Below are 8,654 nucleotides of genomic sequence, written 5' to 3'. Positions count from 1 at the left end.
TCTAGCCATGCCAAATCCTTATAAAAATAATCGATTATTCAATCGATGTTTAATTTTGATAATATCTTATAAGAAAAAATCAAAAATTAAATACTGATATTTCGATGGCGCATGAATGAAACTCTTTAAAGCACTCATACTTAGAATGAAACAGTTATTTGACTTTATAGCCATATATTTTAGTGAAGCATACTACCCCAATTCCACTTATTGGCAATCCGAAATTATGTTAAAATAATAATAGGATAAATACTGTATATCAGTATAGTTATTATATACTCATAACATTATTAGTCATTATACATACCATGTTCGTCATCCGTTTGTGTGTATATCATATCAATGATCAATTATGGTATGCGTACCTATTTAATTTACTGAAGCAAACTAAATTCTGGTTCTGTTGTGTGTCTCACTAATTCAGTTAAATATTTTTAGTAAAATTATTATTTGGTACATCGTAACGTTATTAATGGATATTCTATTATTCGCTATATGTTATTATTATTATTATTGTTTTTATGCCTATTCTAATTTCTGATGTTAAATTAGTCTTGGTCGTAAACTCTTTGTTTTATAGTCATATTTTATCGATATAAGGAAAAAAAACGACCCACGTTGATTAAATATATAGAAAATAATTGTTGTACATATTACAAAATATAACACGTGTACTGCAGTATACAAAGACTACAGGGTGTTCATTTTAATTTTGAGTTCTCATTATTTCAAAAATTTAGCATATTACACGTAATTCAGACATTATATACTGTCAGATTGTCGTATGTTGTTATTTTGTATACCTTTTTTTTCCGGTGCAATTATATTACATATTTTTATTTTAGAATGTTAACCTATATTTTTATAATTTAATAATTTTAAGCTCATACCTTTTTCGGAATATTCATGCGTATTATAAACGTTGAATAATCAATGAGTAGTTATTTTTTATTAAAATAATTTAAAGTTTAGCTAAGTATATAATATTAGCGGGACACCACTAATTTATTTATAACTATTTTTTTTTAATTTAAAACCCTCTTTTCATTTCACTCCTCTTATCTAAAAGTAAATTGCTTATTGATAAAAGTTTATTTGTTTAAAATTTGGTATTTATATATAAAAATGTTAATAATTATAGTTTTTCGCTTCAGCTGGTTATAAAATTAAAAACAAAAATTTAAAATACATAGATTAGCATTTAAAAACACAGATACCTGCACAGTATTGTAGACATTTTAATAGAAACAAATAAACTTAATATATTTTGCTAAAGAATGATGGGTGAATAAAACAATAGAACAATATAAAATGTTCTAGTTGCATATATTATTAAAAAAATAAAGTATCGACAAATTGAATATACTTTTGGTATAAAAAGTTTTGCTGATAAAATTATCATCATAATAGTATATGGATTTCAACGTTATATTATATTATATTTGTTAGCTAAAAAAGACGTTTTTATTTTTTGAAGAAATTAAATTCTATAATGGGTTATAAATTAAAAAAAAACCTATTTATTCTATTCTATATAAGCTTTATCGTTACTGCAGTATTACACTTATTGATTATTGCTGTGATTATAACTTGGGAGCTATGAGACAGTTTGTAATGTTATACATTTATAATGATGAACCCACTTAATAGTATTATAGTAATTAGTTTTATCTATGTTGCATTATAAACCCTTTTGTGAAGATACATTGCGGTATAGTAAGTATTATAATATATGGTACATAGTAGTATAGAAACTGTCAAAGTCTGAGACTTTGGGAGCAGTCTAAAACCAATAATTTCATAAAGCTCTAGTAGGATATATTATGAATATTAGTTTATCATACTTTCCGTACCGATATAATGTGTATACTAAATAGTAAATGCTAAGTAGTAAGTATACCGTAATAGTGTAATGAAACGAAGATACCGCTCAGACACTAATCGAAATGCACGTTGTGTTGCCTATTTTGATTTAAAAATTATTCAGGAGACAGAAACCTACTGACTTTTACCACTTATAACGTTACGATATTACAGTTTTCAAATATATTTTGATTTGCACACGCTGTACTGAAGAATACGATTGATTTTACAATAATTTATGATAATCGTGTATATAATATTATATACAAAATGATTCACCAAGCATGCTCTTTACATTTTTTTCTTCAATAACGTAATTATTCAAAATTTGATTTTTGGAACTTTTAAATATATTTAAAAACCATATTTTAAAACTTTCGAGATTTTTTGTAACACATAAAGAATATTCTACAGAAATACAATTTCGCTGTTTTTCAAATGACAATCCCTCTTTTAATCAGTGCATTATTTATCAGATGATTTTTCTGAAAATGTTGACGTCTAAAAATCATTATTTGTAGCAATTTTAAGTTATTTCAATTTATGTACTAATAAGGATAAAATGTGCATTATGATAATGTGTTTAGAAATTATGGTCATGCTAGTGTGAACATTTTAGTAATTTATATTAATCTATCAGTAATACTAATTAAAAATGGATCCAATTAAAATAATAAAAATTAGATCCGATAATATATTTTTGTAAACCAGGACTTTATATTATATAACGTTTTAATAACCGACAAACAATCGTTCGAATTTTGAATAAAGTGCATAAAATATGTTTAAAAAATTACCCACTAAATAGTTTACAGTAAAAAATAGGGTTCTCATTAGAAAAGAAAAAAGCAGAAGTCTGTATCACCACAGGACATTCCCTATAAGTAGGTACCTATCATGAAAAATCTCAAGAATTTTTAAATAAGGAGTTTCAAAATATTTAAAATTTCCAAGAATCAAAATTTGAATAAATTTATTATTAAACGAAAGAATACGGGGGTGAACACTGAACATGCTCGGTAGATCACCGTGTTCATAACATTTAAAATCGACCACAAAACTATACCATTCACCATATTTAACTATAATACGTTCGCGGAATTTATAATAACTAAATATATATGTATAAACTGATCGTAAAAAATGAAATGGTCATTTCTACGTGCTGTTGCTCCTTGACAGAAATTGGTTTTTGCCACCAGCCCCACACTGTTCGGGGTCGAGTGCGCGCCGGGTCACGGGTCCTTTGGCGCACCTCGAACCGCGTATATATAATAAGTAATAACGTACACAAGTAACCTAAACTGACCGAGTTGGTATATCGACGCCACTGACCCATATCGGTATACACTATCCGACTCGACTAAGACTATACCTATATTGTAACAAGTGCTTCGCCGTCTCGGGTGCATCGCGCATGCGAACGCTGCTCGACACGAACAGGTAGTTACGTAGCCTATAGGCATTGCAAATTCCTTCCCGACGATATTCGAGTGAAATTTGGGTAAAATTTCGACCCGATTTTAAGACGCACACGCTGACGCTACTTACACTCTCGATCACGTAATTGTATTTGTTTTGATAATAATAATTAGCCTCATATATATTTTATATATTCCGGTATTCGGCACTGTACAGTATAATAGTTTAAACGTCTTTGATTTGTGAGCGTTTTGCCGCTGATAGTTTAATTTTAGTTCCTCGCCCATAATACATATTATGCTGAACGCGTGTATATTATGATACACAAATAGGCAGGCAGGCAAGTACGCATATATTATAATACTGATGCATTAAACCGTAATTGAAAATATTAAAGTTTAAAGTATCCAAATGGATGAAACAGCTCATAATATGTCTGATGCAAATAATTTTATCTCGGTTCCGCTTACAACAAGCTCAACCATAAAAAGAATAAAATGTTATACAATTATGGATTAATTATACTCGTATTAATGATTATTATAAAGTTATATTTATTTTGCAGTATGTTATATAACTATGTCATATTATCATAGTTACTGTGGTGTTATACCTAAACACATCATACAGTATACACACACACACATTAAAATGATATTGTTATATTCTATATAATAATTTATGATAAATTATTGTTTATTTGAATGTAAACTGCGCAGATGTGTTTAGGAGAAAAAGAGTGACAATATATCTGCTTCTTAGACAGCTATAAAATTATTATACTTAACTACTTGTATTTTCTGAATTTGAATCTAAAGCGTTAAGCAAGAATGCGTTATCCGCGCTCGTGTGGGCATTATAAACACGATAACCATTGCAGAATATCATTTAAAATTAAAATTGAAACGAAGAATTCGGTTATGGTATATAGTTGGTGTAAACTTATCATTGTGTAAATCACTGTTGTATGTTAAACATTTCAACGTATGGTTTTAAAAAATCTATGATATTTTAAGAATTATATCATATTATATCGTGTTTAGAATGTGATATTATAAATAGTTGGTGGAAATTTCATGTTTCTGCAAATCTAAATATTACCACCAAAAACAAAATCGATTCTGTCGAAAACCGGTGCGTACCGTGAATGTTCTCGTTTTCCCGAGGTTTTTGTTACTTATTCGTAATTATTAAAAAAATTTGCTCTGATTTCGATATTTTTACCCCTCATCTAGACACCTGCAGATAACTAAAAAATTTACATCAGAAACCTGCGCCTTCAAAGCCACATAAGACGATTGAAACAAATTTTCTACTTCAAAACGTGACAATAGCGAATGCAAAAAAATACAAAAAAAAACGCACGCGTTATTGTCAAATCAATAAATTCGCTCTGGGACTTAAGCCCGCACGTGATCGCGACGGGGCCGTTTTTCATCATATAGCTTAACCTTATTACGAGCGCCTATATATATATATATAGGTACCTATATTCTTAACCATAATCCTTTTCGGGCAATGATGTAATATGTGTATCGTGATCGAAGTTCACGAGCCTAAAATAAAATAAAATATGTATAACGACGTCCAAACCGCTTTTTAATATGTCATACTATTATAATATATATGAGTCACGTCTACGCGAGGCGTTCGCCCGTGCACGTCGCGGGTTAGCGTGCGCGCGTATTAAACGCGCTCGCGTACAACTCACCTATATTATGTGGGATAAAAACAGGTGTCTCGGTACACGGCGGTCGTCGTAAAAATAAAAAAACCCCCGTGAAAAATATAACACATACGACGACAAAACGAATTGTTTACACGCACACACACACACAAACTATACGCTTTTTTTTTCTCGTCTAGACCACTGCCGCAGCAGCAGCTCTGCACAGTCTCCGCGCTATATAATATCGCAGAGCACTGCACAGTTCGTATATTATGTGCACAAGGTAGGTATATACGCACATACCGATTTATTTATACATATATATGTATATATATGCGAATATAATATAATATAACGGTACACGTATTCGGCGGGCACATCGTATATATATGCGAGTACCTACACCCGCAGACGGTCCATTCTCTTTATCATTACGATTATTATTATTACCGTATGGCGTATACCCATTGTACATGTATATGAGTCTCCGAAAGAGTGCATATATACTGTGTATAGATATTATGTACTAGCTGTAGTATAGTTATATATATTTATGTATAACGTCTATCTCGCGTGTGTTATTCCTGAGAGTCGTATTATATTATTATACGCTCGTACACGTGGGTACCGTTACATTGTAATATACGCTCTACATCTGTCCACGCACAAAACGCCACCGCCTGTCCACGGGCACCACACTATCCCACCTCGCGATTTACGCGCGCATACATTATTATTATCGTCGTCGTCGTCGTCGTCGTCATTATCATCATCATCATCATATAATATCCTCGCGCGATTTTCTATACGCCGCGATGCCGTTGCCCAGACGACGACGCCTTCGCACCGTAATAAGCCACGTGATGGTAACCTCGTTTTTGTTTTTTTTTTTTTTTTTTGTTACAAATTTGTTCCTCGTTTCCTTACGACGCGCCGTTCGTGCAGATTTTTTTTACAGGTACATCCGTTTCGTGGGCGTCAGCCGACCGACTTAAACGGCGTAGAACCCATCAAAATATCCACAGCACAGCATATATTATCTGCTTCACCACTTGCAGTCTACGTACACTGATTATCTATATAGGTTTATTATTTTGCGACGAGCTGCAGTATATTGTGTATAGTTGGTATAACGGATTTTGAAAGTACGAAATAATCGTATATGCAGCCCCAGTAAAACATATCTTTTTGTTCGAATTTTTCAAACTCCGTGTATATACGTACTGACACGTCCTGCGCACCGATATTTATTCATATTGTCTGTATCTTAGTATTTTATTATATCCATATTATATTTCTTCTCTATGATTTATAATATTATATAGGCACATCGATGACCGGTTGACGGTATATAGGGGCGTATAATACAGCCCAGCTGGGAGCGATTTTATGATTATTGATTATACCGACTTATCACCGCAGTTTCTCTGTCAACGATACGTAGGTATATAATCATAATATACGATGTATAATATAGTCTCATAATATCAACTATAAATGTGGAACAAATAAAATAGGCTCTCCGATCGAAATGGCCAAGCGGTGTCGGCTATAACACTATCATTGTCTACGGGGCGAACCGTTTATTAGGGCGCGCTGTAGTATATACGGAGAAAGAACGTCGTCTCATGCGAAAAGAACTTGTCCTGCGGCGGCGGTGGCGGCAGTTATATATACGTTCATATCCTGGTTGAGATATGAAAGTTTTTCTATTTCCGAAACAGTACTTCTGTGCCACGGACGCCTTTTTATCTACATCAAAAATGTTTCCGTTTCTATTTTTAATACACTTTTAGGTGTTCGGAAACCTAATATTTTTTATAGCAGACAACATTTAATATTTTACCGAAATTTCAATCAACAACTGTTGTAGTAGTAACTATACAGTTAATAATAACATACGCGTTTACAAAAGTATAAATCAAATATATATATATATATATATAGACTTTATTGATTCTGTTTCGAGGACGAATGAGAATAAGTGAATCTTAAGAGGAGATTGTTAGCCGTTTAATAGTAGCAAAAATTTCAAAATGTCCTCCGTGTTATATTATATTTGTAAGTCGTAGTCGGAATGGATTACGTGACATAAAATATAAAGTATTTGACTTTTAATATTAAAATCATTAAAATAAATAAATACCTATGAGAAATTATAGGTAAGTACTGATCTATATATTATTATAAATCATAACATACTACACACATAACTACGATGTTCTACCGGTAAACTATAAATTAATAATATTATATTATGTTTATACATAATATGGCATCAAAGAGGTCCATTTTCCGATGTATTATTCTCATCAAAAAGCACTTGTATCTTTCAAATCATTATTTTAGAAGTAATAATTTGATAATATTAGAAATAATAGGACATGTATTTCTATCGGGTATAACCAATTTGTAATTATTGTTAAATAAAAAATTACGGTAAGACAGCCCCTTAACCCTCAACTACTCAGATCATCACATAATAGCATAATTATTATGCTGCACTCATGATAAACAAGACAAGAAAAACGTTTATTTATTTTCAGTAATCGCATTCTAATTTTGAACCAAGCTATATAAATGCAATATTATGTATACAAGTACTGCGCATATACGAATAGTATATATTTATGTACTATATAATAATATATCACCGCTGACCTTTCCTCAAATTTAAACGATTTTCCGAATATACGTCATGTTGCACACGTATGTAGATAATAACTAATAACTATAATAAAGTTTAAATTCGACACGCCAGTGAAATTTGTCTGCAATAAACACGCGAGTTTAAAATGTAAGTAACAGCATTTGAAAATAAATTAATACTATAGGCGATTCCGATGTATATATTAATATATTATATAACATACTTACAGCAGTTTAATATGGTTTTAGATAAAATATCGAAAATAATGATTCAACAGCGATGACTGAACATTTGAATTACAAGCAGGACCGACGAAAGTCCAACTCGTTTTCGAACCTATAATTACAATTATTATGATAATTATTCTTTGGGAACAATTTGTTTGGGCACTACGACTACGTTATATACATAATATTATTATAATTGGCACAGGAAAAATCGCGATGTAGTACGTACATTGTGTTTCGAATGTTTCGATACACATTATCTACACGTCTTGTAAAGATTTCATAGTTACCTAGGTATGTGCATGAACTTTCAGACATTTATAATATTATTTGAACTATACAGGAAGTGGAAAACGAATGGCTTTGAATTTAAATATACCCATGTTTTAAAATGTTATCATATTACTTTCAACAACTTCTAATGTAATCTGAACCTCTATACGATAATAATATTGTGGTTTTGAAATTCATTTAATCGGAACGACGATAAATAATATTTAAAACGTTGGAAAATATCTGCAACTACTAGAAAAATTTACTATTATAATAATAATATTTAATATCGATGAAAAATATTATTTTTTCCGTAATTAATAAATAATGTTAATTTCTCGAGAATGAATTGCATTCAAATAAGTAAGCTACCGTATTTAGCCAACGAACAATTCTGTGCATATTTACATATAAAATAAAGGTAGGTAGTAGAAACATTGTAATTATGATCATACATAATTTAGTAATGAGGTCAATTTTTTTCTTCTATTTTTCTATTGTTTATTGATCAAACATTGTTAACTATATATAGGTATACCATAATATTATA

The 8,654-nt window shown here is 30.7% G+C and overlaps 1 long non-coding RNA gene across 1 annotated transcript; it reads left to right on the top strand.

The window, feature by feature from the left end:
* Positions 1–6,921: 6,921 nt before the first annotated feature.
* LOC126551336 (uncharacterized) lies at positions 6,922–8,348 on the top strand. The gene is made up of 3 exons (XR_007605222.1): positions 6,922–7,116; positions 7,501–7,751; positions 7,853–8,348. It is a non-coding gene; the product is annotated as an uncharacterized LOC126551336 (long non-coding RNA).
* The last annotated feature ends 306 nt before the right edge of the window (positions 8,349–8,654 follow it).

The sequence above is a fragment of the Aphis gossypii genome, chromosome 3 (assembly GCF_020184175.1).
Source record: "Aphis gossypii isolate Hap1 chromosome 3, ASM2018417v2, whole genome shotgun sequence".
Classification (NCBI taxonomy): Eukaryota; Metazoa; Arthropoda; class Insecta; order Hemiptera; family Aphididae; genus Aphis; species Aphis gossypii.
The sequence above is the reverse complement of the archived record's forward strand: the minus strand, read 5'-3'. Positions and strand labels throughout refer to the sequence as shown.